An 18,657-nucleotide genomic window follows, 5' to 3' on the forward strand; every position below is an offset into this window, starting at 1 on the left:
GTCTCCAAGCAATTTTACATTCTAGGTTTCATCAACATTGTCTTATCAACAGCAAAGTTTCCACCATGACATACTCATACCCAATGCCAAATTATCAAATCCCTTTTTTATATTGGGTTTAGTCCCTTACAACTCCCCTTAAACCTAATTTTAATTTATCTTGATTAGAAGCACCAATTTCAACCTTTTCAAAGGCTATATTTGGGAGCTTTCAATGGAAGGTGTGTTGCAGTTTTCCTTAGTATTCTCATGCTCTCTACTATTTAGGAGTATTGGTATTGCCAAAACACTACATTGTCAATGAAGTTGGTAGCTCCAACAACACATTTCAACACCATTCACAAACAAGAGAATGTTTTTGGCAATTTTATTCTCAACAATATATTTTGGAAAAAAACATATTTTAGCAACACATGGAAGTGATGAATATCAGTTACTCTTGATGTATAATTCACCATTTTCACCTCCCATTTTTCAAATTGTTTTCTAACAAAATGAAACTTAATTTTTAATATGCAATTGCTTCTAAAGTAGAATATAGAAACTTTTGCTAAATAAATTGCCGATTTGCAATCAATATTGATTTTTGTCGATTCATTTTGGTGATTTTTTAAGAATTCAAGCAAATTTTTAATATAAAAACACAAATGACATGCAAGAATCAACATTTACGAACGACCTCACATGTTGATAGAAGGATAATACATTAATTTTTTGAGTTCAAGTGATATGGGGTGACCCACAAATTGTGCAAAAAAAAATGTTCATTGATTTATCTAAACCCCTTGTGCAATCACAATTAGTATAACAAACAATATGCAAGGCAATTACAAATAAATAAAATGAACCACGATAAATTGTACCTTTTATGCTTAGTAATCAAAAGCATGAGGCATAACCAAGTCAAACACCTACTTGTGGACTAGAGACCTAGAAAAAAATATAATTTTTTAAAATATAATTATGAAACAATGAAAAAAAAAACTAAAATACTTTAATATTTTCAAATAAACAACCAAAACATGATTCTAATTTATAAACATTATAAAAAAAAAGTTAATCCTAAGCCTTGGTTTCTCCATCTAGGCAGCTAGGCAATATACTGGCCCTAGGTAGCTTACATAAATGCTTAGGAAGGATTTTAAATACTAAGCTTTTATAAAGTAAAATATTCTTTTGGTGGCAAGGCAATGAGATGTGTTTGATTAGGTGCCTTCATCTACTTATTCATTCAATCAAGTCCAAAAAGAATATTCAATCCTATGCATGTTAAATACTCATCACTTCCAAAAATATTTTTTAAGCAAACAAGATTCACATTTTCATCTTTGTACTCTGCCACCTCCTTCTATTTATTTTTATTTTAAATAGCGAGCTTTTGTGTTTAGCAGTTTTATTTTTATTTTTAAATACATTTTTATAAATACAAAATTGAAAGCACCTCTTTATTAGAAAACAAGAGAGGGCATATTTTTTTCTATTGCTATTTGTCTTCTTCTCTTTTATCACGTCATCAGCATTTCTTCGTCGCCGCCTCTGCCACCACCACCACTTCACCATTTTTTTACCACCACTACAATTGCTATTACCACTTCTTTATCACCATTACCATCATCACCATTACACTTTCTATGACTACCACTATAACTACCACTTTTTCACCACCACCACCCATTCTTCATTATTACCATTATAACCACCATCACCACCCATGCTTCACTGCCATCACCTCCATTAAAGCTCCCTTTTTTTTACTACCATCACTACTGCCACTGCCACCGCCAACCCTTTACTACTACCATCACAATTTCTCTTACTCAAGGCCACCATACCATCACTTTTTTTGTAAGACAAGCTGGGGTTAGGCAAACCCCCACTAGCAATTACTCAACCTACCATTGAATTTTGAACCTGCAAAGTCCTACCACAAGGAGACGTGCACTGACAGCTCCTACCAGCCACGCGGAGCCCCCATTGGTCACCATACCATCACTTTTTCTTCAATATATTGCCATTACCATCACAACCTCACAATCTTCTTCAACACCAAAACCAAGACAACCACTACCACCCCTTCAACACCAAAACCATTACACCACGTGAATCTTCGCTTTCTCTATCTCTTTTTTCTTCGTCATCTCTCACACCTCTTACCTTCATTCTAGTTTCAATATATAATTTATGATCCAAACATTCATTTAATTATAAACAAGGCAAATTTCTCCTTCATAAAATGTCTTTTTATTTATGTTTGTAAACTAATTAAAAACACATCGAAACAATTATTCAATTCAATTCCATACTCTACTAATCCATTTGTAGAGTTGCATGTATCTATATATGTTAAACTTGTTTTTTTGTATACACTTAGAAAGCTAAACCATCTTCCATTTATTTTATCTCACTACCAAAGAAATGTGACATTAACTTAGTATCGATCATTTCAAACATATGAGTTATAATTTTTTTTTTAATTTGCTCCTCATGTTTAAATTAGTACTAACAAAGATAATATCTTCAATACAAAAGCACACTACAAGATGTCACTAGTCTTATTTATTTTAGCGTATAGTGCATATCTGAAAAACATTCAAATTCATACTCATGGAAATATATATCAATTCTTGCATTTCAAGAACATGGTTATTGCTTCAAGTTATACAATGCTTTTTTCAACTTATAAACTTTATTTTTATATTTTTTATCACATAACCCAGTGGCTATTATTCAATATAAATTTCTTTTAAAAGAAAATTACTTAAGAAAACTGGACTTCACGTCTATTTAATGAAATTTTAATTTATATTTTGCCACTATAGAACTCAATGGTTTAATAATTTGAAAATGGATAATGACAACAAATACCTCTTCATAATCATGAATTTTTTTCTTTAACTTGTAGTTTTCTACCATTAACCTTGGTTTTTGTTGTTTACTTCATTGTTTGAAATCTTCTTTGTTTGTAAACTTATCTTCACCCATTTTCTTTTTCTTAACTTCTTTTCAAGTATTTGTTTTCATTGAATTCTACATCTCTTCCCTCTTGTTCAACTTTGGTTTTCAAATCTTTAAGGATTTTGACATAAGCAATTGTGGATCCCAAATTTTAAAAAAACAAAAAGAGGGTTTTTCAAAAAAAAAATTTGATTTGGACGGATTTAAATTTGAGAGTTGTGGGGTATGCGCTTCAAGTTGTGTGTCTTTCCTCCTCCGTTAAGTAGGGATCAATCACAATATGAGCTTAAAATCTTTAACATGGGCTTCAACTTTGCGGGTTCATATACCTCATATGCAAGTCCTAGAAAAGAAAAAATGGGCTTGATGGCGTAGGCCACCAAGGCTAAAAAAAAGGTACAAGCACGAATAATATGCAAGGTTAGGGAATTTCATATAAAAAAAATAATAAAATAAAATAATAAGCAAACCAAATCTCACATTTGCCTTAGGTAGCCCTTTTCTATATCATGACAAGCATAATGAAACTCGGGCATCACTCTGGTTAGATGTGGGCTGCAAAGGTGGGTGAGATAGGAGATCTGGACCCCTAGACTAGGCTAAGTGGGCTCAGCTAGGCTAGGTAGGACTAGGTCTAGTTGTGCAAAGGTTTTGGTAGATTATAGGTGCAACTAGGTTTTAGACTTTATATGTTGGAATAGGGGGTGAACCCTTATTTATAGTTTTTCTAATGAATCTGAATACGATTTTTGCAAATCCAAGATCCATAGATTCAGATCCGTCCAAAATTGACATGGAGGGATCTCATTGGCTAGCATTCAAATAGACTTTTTTTATTGGTCAAGGGTTCTTTTAACTTGATTTTTTGGGCTAGATATATGTTCTAGGTGATTTGAGATTAGGATATGTCTGATTTTCGGTTTTTAGAAGGATGTGAATATGATTCTATATGGATTTCTCCAAATAGTGCACACTTTTTGAATTCAAAAGCTATTGATGACACATCATGTGGTCGATAAACTGCTGACGATAAGCCATATGTTGTTAGGAGATTCTTATAGATATGTCGTGTCGTTAGGAGATTCCTAACAACACCTGAAGAACAAGACAAATTATTGATGAAAATTAATGAAAAATGTGGACACATGATGTGTTGTTAGGAGATAACAATTTGTTTTGGCCATAACTTTTGATTGACTTGATTTTTTGTTTTATTGGAAAGTTAGGATCTAGTATAATTCCTTGAAAAACTTTAAAAAAGTCATTTTGAAGGCCAAAAATGTGGCTGAAGTTAACCTTGTTTTATAATAAGCTAAAAGTATGGGTTCTTTGAAATATGAAATGTCTTAGTCAAAATTAGGGTGTCTACATATGCTCTTCTTTATTGTTGAGTGTGTGAATCTCAATTGACAACAAATAAGTAGACATGTCGGCTTTTAAAATAGTGAAAGATTGGTTCTAGCAAAGTTATTTATGAAAAAATCTTGCAAAAAGACAGACATAGGCGGCTAACGATGCAAGATGACAGTTAAAGATACATATATAGCATAACATGAGGTTTTCTTTATGGTGTCTATCTATATACGCTGAGACATTTTGTCAAACGAGGTTGGATTGAAGACTAAGCTAGTACATTGCTCCACACGAGAGCTTTCCCTTGAACTCAGTAATTGTGAGTGAAAAGTCATTGTTTAAATGAGGTCAGGCAAAAGATGAAGCAAGTGCCTTGTCGCTTGGGATCACATGATGGATGATTGATATGTTTGCAAAAGACAAAGACTTCTTTAAAAGACAAAGATAGAGAAACTTTTTGGAAAAAAGTATCAGAAAAATGACAAACATTTGTAATGATTTTTCAAATTTTATACATGCTTTAGAGAGAAAAGGTTGATAAGAATAGTTTGCGCTCTCATCGATGGGTATTGGATTGCCCCATCAATTTGCAGATCATCATATAGACCTAATGTTTTTCTATTTATAGGATGATCCTAAGACATAATTGGATAATATTTTCTTAATGAAATATGGGACGATTGTGTCTTTAAGAATTATGTCAGTTGCAAGAAAACTAGTTAGTAACATGCAAAAAATACAGGTAACATGACATGATAATGCATGATAAAATGTTTTGATTTGACTCATTTTGATCAAGATGATCATGAAGCAAGTTCTTAAGATAATTTTTTTTACTCTTGAAAGATCAACTTTTTAAGAGAACAATGTGAAAGATACTTGATCTTAGCTTGCTTGAAGTTGATAGTCATCTTTGACAAAAATTGATTATATTGACAAAATGCATTTTCAAAAATTTTTCACTCCCTAGCACCATGATCAGTCTTTCAACGTGGGTGGGTCTTGTCGACGACCAACCATTAACCTCACAACAAAGTATGAACCTTGTTTCATACAAGGGTCTCTTCAAAGTAATAAGCAGTCATGCAAAGTGAGAGGTCTTGTCGATAACCAACCATCGGTCTCAAGATGAAACAATCAAGATAAAGATATTTTTTTTTAAAATCAATTCAAAATGATACTTCTTGCAAAAGATATGACAATGATTTTTGTATTGCAAAAAACTCAATTTTACATAAAATTAACAAAAGATTGCAGAAAAAATTATCAAAACAAATCTTGTTGTAGGATCAACTTGTATACCTTTGTGGACCATAAAAATCAAATCATGATGCTAAAGAACTTCATGACATACAAATGGCTACACAAATATGACATTTATAACTGACAAAGGTGCATGACATAATAATAAGTGAGATGGTGGGACTTATGAAATGCAATAATGACGTAAGTCTAAAATTAATGCTCATTTTTTCTTCAAAAAGAAAAAAGAATTGCCTCTTGCTAAAAATTTTTAAAGTGAATGTTGAAAATAAAATATTTCATCACATGATTGGATGCTTGCCTTGGAAAGTGTTGCAAACATGAGAGGAGTGGGTACATAATGAGTGTGTGCAACTTGCACTACTAAATAAAAATTTGATTTTTTGTCAATGTTGATATGATTTCACTTTTCAGTTTTTTCCTTAATTTAAGTTATCATAAAATAAACAAGCTCTTTTTTTACTAGAATAATTTTTTTATTTGACTTTCAATTTTCAAAGCAACTAATTGTAAAGCGCATATATAAGTTCATGATTTAATGGCTATCAATATAATCACACAAAGATTGAGACTCTAAAAACTTTCAAATGAGAAAGACTCGTTGGCCTTTTTGACTTGACAATAAGAATTCCAAGCGCATAGAAGCTTGAGACTTTTCATTTCAATGCACATTAATCTCTTCACTCCAAAGCTTGCACCAAACTTAATCATATTAAATATTTTCAAGCAGACAACCATTTTCTAAAGTCTTCGAAGAAAACAAATAGGACATGGGTTATTGAACTTTAGAAAACAAAGTGAATGGTAATGACGATAGTATTGGATGAAATGGTAATACATTTTTTTTTCTCTAAGGTAAATGAACTTTTTCCTTTTTATTTTTGCAGGACCATTCTTGATATGCATAGAAGTATGGTAAAAAAAATAAAGAATTACCTAATGAGCTTTTGCCCATGGCCATGGCATGGGTAGTTCATGTTCATAATAGATGTTTTTAAAAAAATGTGAAATTCAAAACAACCAAAAAAACATGAAATTCCTATAAGTGTTGCTCATCTAATAGTTTGGATGTATTGCATATACCAAGATTCTAAAAGAAAAAGAACCTTGCTTGAACTTGGAAACCCTTACCAATTATACAACCATACCATTGGGATTTCAACTTGCAATGTCCCAACATAAGGTGACATGCACTAACTGCTCCTGCCAGAGAAGCGGAGCCTCGTTGGTAAAAAAAAATTATACTTCTATTAACCAAAGACAACATAATATTATTTATAAATTGTATAGCCACATTATAAAAAGAGTATCCAAGGATGGAAACATGTCAAATTCGGTTCAGATGTGAGATCAGTCAATTTTGATTAATCAAATGCCTTTACATGGGATTCAGTTTGATTCAAAGTCGAATGTAAATTCGTTTCAACTAAACTCAAATTTGAATATGATAATCAAAAACCAAATTCGAGCAGAAAATTGACAAAATTTTGAATAACCAATATCTATTAATTATTACTTAATATTTACTTGTGATAGGTATATGCATTTATTGCAAGTTCTATTGGGTCTTGAGTTTTTAATTCCCAACAAGTGTGTGGCAATACCATTTTGGAAAGAAGCATGTACACTCACAAATTTATTGTTGGGCATACAGTTGCTCAACATGTGGATGTAGTTTAGTTTTTTCATAGTGCAATTATAAACATATTGAAAGACAAATCCATTATTTTTTATGGACACATAAAGGTCCAAATAGATTTAGAACAAAATACCGACTTCAAATCCAAATCAAACCAGATTCTATTTTAAAATACTGAATCTGACCCAATATTTTGTTTTCTGATGTAAAGTTTTTAACCAAACCCAATCAAACAGATTCGAGTTGATTGGATATCCAACCAAACCCACATTATTGAGGCATTGGTGTCCCTCAGAGTATCCAAAGATGAAAATTTTAATAAAGAAAGAAGTAAAATTTTATAAGACAAAGAAGCTACAATTAATGTTGCTATTCAAAAATGAAACTAAGGAGCAAGAAAGAGAAAGAGAACTAGAAGCTCCCATACATAGCCCTTGTTAAGAAGAACGAGATAGGAACGATTAAAAAGAATGAGATGTTAAGAAGAACGTAATTCAGACTTTCATTTTGTAAAGACTATATGTAATGTTTACATTAACTCGTTAGCCATGTTATTTATCAGCCACACAAGATAAACGATTTCCTACAAAATAGGAAAATTACAACAAAGTATATACAATAAAGATAATCAATAAAGATAAACAATAGCATTTATGATAAAGGTAGCATAAATATAGCAATTGCCCATGATCTTTGAGCATGAGGCCACTCACGATCTTTAAAGATAACATTTATTGCTAAAGGTAGCACAAATGTAGCAACTACCCATGATCGTTGAGGATAAAAATAAGTTTAACACTCTCCCTTAAGTTGGGGCTTGAGGATGAATCAAGCCCAACTTGCCAAGTAAATATTGAAATTGATCTCGGTCGAGTGCCTTGGTGAAAACACCAACACACTGATGTTTATTTGAGATAAACTTGGTAGAAATGATGTGTTGCTTGAGTTTTTCTCTGATCAAATGACAATCTAGCTCGATGTGTTTCATATGTTCATCAAAAGTCAAATTTGCCACAATGTGCAAAACAGATTGATTGTCACAATATAAAATTGCGAATGCATGAGGGGAAAAACCAATATCTTGTAGTAAATACCTTAACCAAATGATCTCACTGGTGGCCATGGTCATAGATCTTTATTCGACTTCTACAGATGATCATGACATAGTGTTCTGTTTCTTGGTTTTCCAAGAGAGAGGACTGTCTCCCCAAAAAGTGCAATATCCTGTGGTAGAGCGCCTTATGATAAGACAAGCAACCCAATCTAAATTTGTATAGCATGAAAGTTGCATGGTGCTACTTGCACTTAATAAAATTCCTTTTCAGAGATTCTCTTCAAATATTTAAGCAGTTTTATGGTAGCATCCCAGTGAAGCTGGCGAGGTTCCTGCATGAATTGGCTAAGAATGTGAACCGAATATGTGATGTTGGGTCATGTAATAGTTAAATATATAAGCCTTCCCATAAGTCGTTGGTATGGAGTTGGATCTTTAAGAGTTTCTCCAGCATGAGCCAATTTCAAGTGTTGCTCCATCAGGATGTCACTGGGTTTGGATTCAGAATATCTGACGTCTTTTAATAGATCCAAAATATACTTTCTTTGATTCAAAAATATCCCTTGTCTGGAGTGGGCAACCTCAATTCTTAGAAAATATTTTAATTTTCTTAGGTCTTTAATATAAAATTGCTCATGAAGTAGAGCCTTTAGTTTGGATATTAAGAGGTCATCATTTCAGTAATAATGACATCATCCACATAGACAAGGATGAATATCCTCTTATTTCCCAATATCAAGGAAAATAATGAATAATCAGCCAAGGATTGCTTAAAATCGACTTTCTTTAGAGCTTGAAAAAACTTGGCGAACCATTGCTTGGATGCCAGTTTAAGTCCATAAAGAAATTTGTTTAGGCGAAAAACCAGTTTCTCCTACTTTTTGGTATATTCGGGTGACATTTTCATATATATTTTCTCCTCCACACCCCCATGTAAACAAGCATTGTTAACATCTAATTGATACAAGGGTCAATTAAAAATGACTGTGACCGATAGTAAACAACTCATTGTGACAAGTTTGACAACTGGGGCAAAAGTATCATGAGAGTCGAGTCTTTCTTGTTGTGTGTACCCCTTTGCCACCAAATGTGCCTTGTACCTTTCAATGAATCCATCAAAATTATATTTGATTTTAAAAACCAATTTATTTTCAATCACTTTCTTGCCTGAGGGCAAGTCGATAACAATCCAAGTATTGTTTTCTTTCAACGCCTTGATCTCAGCTCTCATGATCTCACGCCATTTCTCATCTTTCATAGCAGTGCAATAATTCGTTGGTTCATCATGAGATTAAATAGAAACCAAGAAAGCTACATGTTCCTTAAAAAATTGGGTAAAAGACAAGTAATGTGAAAGTAGAAAAGAGGACTCTTTACCTTGGAGTATGATGTGTATACGTAGAGAATGGCATACGAACATTGGTAGTCATTTAGGTACATAGGTCTGGTTTTGGTACTGGTAGATATATTATATAGAGTTGGTGTTTTCATAGGAAGTGGGATGGATTCAGTTTTAGGTGAGCTTTTATTGGGTTCGATGTGTGCTCAATTAGCTGGATTGGATAAGATGGGTTTTGGATCTTGGTTTTTGTCATCTAAAATAGGGATGGGTAAGACATGGCCACTAAGGGTTTTCTGAACATGTGAATGAAAGGGAAATACCTTTTCATGAAATATGACATCATGACTCACAAAGACAATTTGTTTTTCAAGATCGAATACTTTTGTCTATGAGGATATCCAACAAAAATACACTTGTGTGCACGAGCATCAAATTTGTGTTTGTAATTGATATTGTGGGCAAAATATAAACAACAAAATGATGATATTTTGGTTTAGTTTTGCACAACACCTTATATAGTTTTTTATCAAAAATTTTATCCAATCCTGTGTTGGGTAATCTGTTTATTAAATAAGTTGTTGTGAGAATACATTCACTTCAAAATTTGATGGATAAATTTGCTTAAAATCTTAAGGCTCTAGCAATTTCTAGTAAGTGCCTATGCTTGCGTTTACCTATTCTATTTTGTTGGGGTATTGAAACATAAGAATGTTGCAAAATTCTATTAGTGGAGAGAAAATTTCAGATACATTATCAGACCTAATGTATTTAACTTGTGAGTTAAATTGCACTTAAATCATATTGATAAAAGTATAAAATAATTCCTTAGTTTGATATTTGAAATGCATAAAAAATAACCAAGTGGCACATGAAAAATCATCCACAATAGTAAGAAAATAATATGAGCCAGTAATGGATGGGATAGGATATCCTCCTCAAATATCAACATGAATTAAATTAAAAAAACAAGAAGAACATGAGTCACTATCAGAGAAAGGTAAACGAGTTTGTTTTGTTAACAGACAGATATCACATTGACAATTATTAAAGAGAATCATCTCATTGTGTTGGGATAAATGCCTCAGGCGCTGAGGGGATGGATGTCCTAATCGTTAATGTCATAGGTCGAAAGGAGGTATTTGGTTGGTGGAGATGGCAACATTATGACTTGGCTCCGTCTTTAGATAGTATAGTCCTGCACACACTTTACCCATACCAATCATCCTCTTCGATTGATGGTCATGGATTTCATAATGGGTAGAAAAGAAATAAATGTCACAATTCAAAGATTCAATAAGTTTACTAATAGATATTAAATTAAATTTAAATGACAGTACATGAAGAACATGGTCTAACGTAATGTCTAGAGAAATGATGACTTTTTCAACATAGATCACATAAGAAAGTGTATCATTTGAAAGTATAACAGGTTTTGAATAATGGGGTTGGATTGAATATAGCGTGGGTAATGAGCAACACATATGATTGCTTGCTCCAGAGTCAAGGATCCACACGCTAGAAAAAAAAATGAATTAAGTTGACAAAGTGATTACCTGACATGTTCACCATTGGTTCTTTACATACTGATATAAGAAATAAGAATTTGTTGTATTGGTTCATGGTGAGTTAAGGAGCAAGACTGTTGGTCGAAAGTGTTGGCTCAGATTGGACTTGCGCTATAAAATTTGAAGAGTGATGATTTTTCCCATTTTGGGTTCCAACACGTTGATTATGAAGGTTGACATTCTTTGTTGGGAACCCGTGAATATGATAGCAGCGATCTTTAGTGTGTCCCAATTTTTTACAATGATCGCATTTTGGTTGCTCTCTTTTCCTTTTGCCCTTGAAATGAGAATTGCTTGATGGGAATCAATTTAGTCGTCCATTATGATCCATAGCAACAACCACATTATTTTCAACTATTGGCATAATTCAAAGTTTTTTTTGTCTTTCTTCTTGCAACAATAAGTTGTAGGCTTTATTAACGTTCGGCAATGAATCCATGATCAAAATTTGACTCATTATGAAAGCATAGGATTCATTGAGGCCTATCAAAAAATCTATGAGCCTTTCTTGTTAACGTAAATCCAAGAAAGACTTGGAAGCCCCACAAACACATGCAGGGATAGCAAGTTATGTTGACAACTTGTCCCATAAAATTTTCATCTTTGTATGATAATTTGAAACTGAGAGATTTTCTTGATGTAGAGTTACAATGGAACGACGAATATGAAAAATTCATGGTCCATTAGTTTGAGAAAAATGTTCGTGAAGTTCTTTCAATATGTTGGTTGTCATTTCTCCATAAATTACACTCTTCGTCGAGTCCTTTGATAATGAGTTCAAGACCCATGAAAGGACCATATTGTTATATCTAGTCCAGATAGCAAAAGTGGGTAAAGATGTGTTCGGTTTCACAACTCAACCATATCAACGAAACCATTTTATTTTTTGCTGACTGAGCCACAGTCATGGCACGATTACATGATGCATAGTTATCACTTGTGACAAGGCTGGTAACCAAAATTTGTCTCGAGTTATTCGAATGATGTAAAAAAATGGATTATCATTCGACTCGATCACCGATAGTTAATTTTTGTCCATGGCCGCCAGATCCGCCACTTTGAATCGGCCTAGCACCTTCATCTGGTGAAAAGATATCTCAAAATAAAATTATCTTACTGGCTTTGATACCATGTTAAGAAGAACGAGATAGGGAACAATTGAGAAGAATGAGATGTTATGAAGAACGTGATTCATTCTTTCATTTTGTAAAGACTATATGTATGTTTACATTAACTCGTTGGCCATGTTATTTATCAACCACACAAGATAAACTAATTCCTACAAAATAAGAAAATTACAAGTATATATGATAAAGATAATCAATAAAGATAACAATAGCATTTGTGCTAAAGGTAGCACAAATGTAGCAACTGCCTACGATCTTTGTGATCTTTGAAGATGAGGCCACTCACGATCTTTGAACATTTGTTGCTAAAGGTAGCATAAATGTAGCAACTGCCCATGATCATTGAGGATAAAGATAAGTTTAACAGCCCTCCTTTAGTCTGCAAAAATATTGTGTCTTACACCTCAGCATCACTTAAGGTTTACACTTTATTCATATCTTTGAAAACTGTCTCTTTATGTTTCTTTTTTTTCAGAATAAAGAAGAGGGTTTCATTAAAATTCACTAGTCAATAAAGACGAAGAGGATTGGTCATACAAATAGTATAGATAATATTTGTGGCATTACTAAGGAAAGGGCCCAGAAATCGAGTCCCAATCCGCGTAAGATCTTGATTCGGCCACCTTGCGCTGACCCAGTGAAACATATCTGACCGAATTTCTTTCTTCCCATTGAACAACCAGTAATTTCTTTCTTTCCAAATCTGCCACCATGGCAATAGTAGCCAGCATTTCCAAACCCATCTCCACTTCTTGGATTATTTGACACATGGAAGACCCAAGATCAGATTCTAGAGGCTTGCCATAAGTTTAGGTTCTACCCATAGTGACAAACATTTTTTTCGGCAAAATCTCATTTTTCAAAAACTTGCGAGAAATTAAAAAAATTTCATAAATCTCATATTTTTTTTGGCAATAAAAAAACAAATTAAAAAACATAAAAAAATGTGAAAATATTAATAAAAATATTTAAAAATAAAAATACACAGTTTTTCATGATAAATAGTCGTTCAAAGCATAAATATCACGTTTAAATCATGGTATTTATGTTTTTCATAAATTTCATGATATTTTGAAAATTTCGCAAGAAATTGCCATTTTAACTTTCAGGCAATTTTTCACGATATTTGTCACTATGGTTCATGATTGAAAGAAGGAGCATGACCAAAACAAAGGGTTTGAAATCTCCAAATCATGCTCACACATACATCGGTTAGGGAGCTGCAACCCCCATTTTTTAATACGGTCAAGGGTATTGACATGCAGGGTATTTAGGATTCAGTTTGAATATCCCATGCATAGATCTAGTGAGAAACTCACTGCTGCTATGCTGATCAAAATTAGATTCCTCTTGATGGGCTGGATTTTCACTATTGTTTTGACTATTACCCATAAGAACGGTTTGACCACCAATTTGAGGAGACAATGTCTCGTCAGTTTCTTGAGGGCTTTGATCTTCACCTTGAATGGTCGATTCTTATACCATAGATTGATGTTGGTCAATGTTTTCATCATTTCTAACAGCATGGTGTGTAAATCATTGTTCAACGTTTTCATCATTTCTAAGAGCATGATGTATATATGAATTGATGTTGGTCAACATTTTCAACATGTTCAACATTTTCACCATTTCTAACAGCATGGTCTATGAGTTGTTGTTGTTGACCTTGACCAAAGTTTTCTTGAAAATCATGAGATTGATCTATGAGTTGTTGCTATTCAGCAATTTCATCATTCGTAACAGCATTTTGGCCAGCGGTATCTTGATTTAATTATGTTAACGGAAAGTTTATGAAAATGTTTAAAACAGTCAAAAAATTCAGATTTCTTTTTCATAAGATAAAACCAAACAAAAATGAGAGAAATCATCGACAAAAAGTAACATAATAATGATAATTCTCTCTAGATAAAATGGGTGCGGGTCCCCATAAATCAAAGTAAGGTTTGACACTTCTTTCAAATTTCTCAAAAGGAACCTTAGAGCATTTTCCAAGTTGACAACTCGATGCAAAAAATTCTTTATTATTTTGCTTCAAAAAATTAATAAAATTATTTCGTTTCAAAAAATGCACGGTACCAATATTTGCATGTCCAAGGTGATGGTGCAAAATTTCTTCAGTAGTGTTCTTGAATCGATTCACAAAACAGGTTGAAAGACCTTGCTCCAAGGTATAGAGACCTCCCTTTCTATTCCCCATCGCCACTAATCGGTTCGTCGCCCTATCCTTTATAACGCAACCACAAGCAGAAGATTCAAAAACATATGGATGCTCTATAGTGAGTTGGTTCACAGACAAGAGATCTTTCTTGATCTCAAGAACATATAAGACGTTTTTCAAAGTGATAGGTGATGGTTTTGAATTAATTTTGGTGTCACAAGTATGATAAATATCTGATTTCTCACCATTTTCAACCATAACATAATCATGACCAGTGTAACCTTTGAGATTAAACAACTTATCAATGTTACCTGTCATGTGGGCACTCGCATCAGTGTCAGGAAACATGGTCAAAGCAACAAGGGCCTAAGGTATATATCTTCTCGGATTGGAAAGCATGGTTAAACTGATTGAAGCAGTTTATGGCTGAATGATTTCTTTTATTGCAGATGATGATTTCATACTTCTTCTCCTTGGTGCCGCTACTGCTCCTTTGATTTTGAGTTCCTGGGCATTGATGACTAGCATCGTTGCCCTTCTTGTTTTCCTGAGTATTGTCCTTTTGTCTATTTCCACATCCTTTATTATTATTATATTTTTTATTGCCTTTTTCCTTTTGGATATTTTGATGGGCGTAAAAAGCAACTTGTGGGTTAGGTCTCCTAAATTTTATTTCTAGCCTCATGACTTTGAAGAACAGGCACAACCCTCGTGAATGATTTCTTTTATTGTAGATCTGAAATATAACTATTTCATACTTCTTCTCCTTGGTGCCACTGCTGCTCCTTTGATTTTGAGTTCCTGGGCATTGATAACTAGCATCGTTGCCCTTGTTTTCTTGAGTATTGTCCTGTAATTCATTTTCACATCCTTTATTATTATTATATTTTTACTGCCTTTTTTCTTTTGGATATTTTGATGAAAGTAAAAAACAACTTGTGGGTTGTAGGCCTCCTAAATTTTATTTCTAGGCTCATAACTTTGAAGAAGAGGTACAACTTTAGTGTATGAAGGCACAGGGGGCTTGAGCATAGATGTGATAAAGGACTCGTATCCTTGCCCTTGAAGGAGCCAGAAAACCTTTGCCCCATCTTCAACAGGCTTCCTGATGACTGCAAGGTCATCACACAACCCTTTGAATTTTGTAATATAATCAGTGAGAGAATTGTTACCTTGCTTGAGAGAGGTTATTTACTGCATCAGATGAAATTATCTTTCGTAAGAATCTTGGGCAAAAGCATCAACAAGAGTGGTCCATATCTCTCTTGACGCCTCTTAGAGAGGGTCTCGGTAATCCATCCTCAGGCGATTAGATCTGCTTCATGCTAGATATAAAGGATCTGGAACCTTCGAGGTTTCTGTGTTTCCTGGCAAAATCTGCTTGATAGTGGTCTATGGTGGGGTGCTGTCTCCATTGAGAAAGTCATGCAGGTCCTGGCTTTCAACAAGCGCTGGAACTTGCTTCTTCCATAAAAAGAAGTTGCTATGGTTGAGACCTGCAATTTTTCAATTTAGAAAAGATAAAAAATATTATTTTATTAGGTCTGGTTCATGTAATCTTTATAGAATCCGGGTATGGTTTCTCAAATGATGGGTCCGATTGGACCTGAATACGAACCCAATACCATCATCTCAAATCAGAACTGGGTTTGGTTTCACCTAGGTTCAAAGCAAACCCAACTTGGGATGTCAACAGGTCAGTTTTACCCAGCCCCGGCCCGTACCAAACCCTATAGGGTCCAGTATGGTGATAGATAAGAAGATTCGATTAAGACCCGAGACTAGACCCGACCCGAAGGTCTGATTAATACATGGATCCGGGTATAGTTTGTGAAATTTTATACCAGACCCGAGCCTGACCCCTAGTTCTGCTTATGACCCACAATTTTTCAATGTAACAATGATAAAAAAAATTATTGTTGTATTGGGTATGGCCCAGGTCTGGTTCATGTAGTTCTTATCGGGCCCGGGTATGGTTTCTCTTATGGTGGATCTGATTAGACCCAGGTCCAGACCCGATACTATAAGCAAAAATCAGGACCAGTCTAGTTCCACCTGGGTCCGAACCAAACCCGACCCGTTGTCACCCACTACCTACTTAGGATGCATGAAAATGGCCCACCACATTAAGATTTTAAGTGGTTTCCCCTAGTACACAGTACATATGGACGCTATTTGAGTCCCACCTAAATGGAGAAAATATAGATCGCTAGCCTAAATCCACAATGTTGTGTGGACTGTGAAATCCATTGTTATAGCTAACTCATGTGCATGTTCCCCATAACAAACGAATCAAAGATTTTGCTATGTATAGCAAGGCCACAACTTTGCTAGCTATAAACTTTGGAGACTCATGGCTTAAATTCTTAGTGCTGGTGAATGCTAAAAATAGAAGGGGTCTCATCATCACCCATTAGAGTCGAAGAAAACATAAAGGGTCTCAGTTGTGAACACTGAAAACATTGGCTTTTACTGAAAAAAAAACAGAGAAATGCTCACCAACACAATGAAGCGTGCCAACCATAATTCTCATGTAACTTGGCTTATATATTGGTTTTCCTTGTCATTGGTTAACCTTTGACAGACAAAAGCTTCTAATCTTCACTAGACGACATATCATAAATTAAAAGCAAAGCATTTGAAATAAAGGGTAAAAAATGGTTTAATAATATTTTTTGTTTTTTAAAAGGCAAGCTAGGGTTAGGCAGACCCCCTAGGGCCCCTACCAGAACAACAACAACCGCCCAATGTGGCAGAAGGATTCGATCCTGAGCCTTCAGCTTGATACAGGTCCCTGCTTACCGCATGGGATACCACCTCGCTGGTGGTAAAAATGGTTTAAAATTTTTTACTCCAACAAAAATACCATGAAACCTAAAAGCCAAAGAGCCAATGAGAACACACCTTCCAAAACCTACTTTGTGATCGTACCTGTGATGGGCTTCACTAGTAATCTGGGTTTTTTGTCATATATACTTCACTAAATTTCAGGTAGTAAACATATTTTTAAAAGTGTATCTAAATAAAGAATTTCTCAAAATATTTATCATATGCTCGCAATTACAGATTTGTCGGGTTGGAAGGCACCAGGAGTAGACGGTTTTCCTGTAGATTTTTTCCAAAGTTTTTTAGAGAGTAGTGAAGAGTGATTTGTGTATAGTGTTTGATGAGTTTCATCGTAACTCTAGACTGCCTAAGCAATGTCATGGCGGATTAATCTTTTTTATTCCAAAAGAAAGTGTCGCTACAGATATTATGCGCTTCCGTCACATTTTCATAATGAGAGTCTTGTATTGTATAATCGCAAAGGTCTTAGCATCAATACTAAAATTGGTGGCATTTAATCTATTTTCTGATTTTCAGTTTGCTTTTATTCCTAATAGGAGAGTTCAACAAGCATATATCTCAGCTTCACTTCAGAGGTCATTCATTTCATGCACGCGAGTCATACTCCTTACTTCGTGTTGAAGCTTGATTTTAATAAAGCATATGATTTTGTATATTGGCATTTTCTTTTGCAAGTGGTGAATCACATGGGATTCAGCAGTTGTTTTTTCAGATGATGCCAGAGCTCCTTACCAATGCACAAGCCATGGTGTCCATTAACGAGGTAAAGGGTGAGCAGTTTTCATTGCGGTATGGCTTACGACAAAGATGTATGTTATCTTCGCTTTTGTTTAATACAGTGACAAAAGGACTTACGGTGGCTCTTAGACGCACACAGACGAGGGGCTTCGTATAGTCGTTGGATATCCAAGGTTTTTTTGGGGCATATTATACAATATGCAGACGATATGTTAGTCTTTGGAAGGCTTATTCTCATGTTTTTTACAGCTTTGTCCGAGATGGGGCTTAATGAAAATAAGTGTTCGATCACACTTCTGAATGGTGATCCAACCAGTCAAAACACGACAGAAAAAAATTTTAACTGCACGTTAGAACCGTTGTCGATCAAGTACTTGGGGCTCCCCCTATAAGTCAAGTCAACCTCTAAAACATCATGGGCACCGGTTGTTGACAAGGTGTGTCTTAAGCTCCAGTCTTGGCGTGCCAGATATTTGTCTCTTGCAGGCAGAATTACTTTAATCATGCATGTTTTGTCAACGATTTCAGAATTCTTCATGTCGGTTTGTGTCATGTCAGTCAACGTTGAACAATAGCTTAAGCGCGTCATCTCAAGGTTTTTGTGACGTGGTGTAAA

Source organism: Nuphar pumila, chromosome 7 (assembly GCF_984573655.1).
Source record: "Nuphar pumila chromosome 7, dmNupPumi1.hap1.1, whole genome shotgun sequence".
NCBI classification, from domain to species: Eukaryota; Viridiplantae; Streptophyta; class Magnoliopsida; order Nymphaeales; family Nymphaeaceae; genus Nuphar; species Nuphar pumila.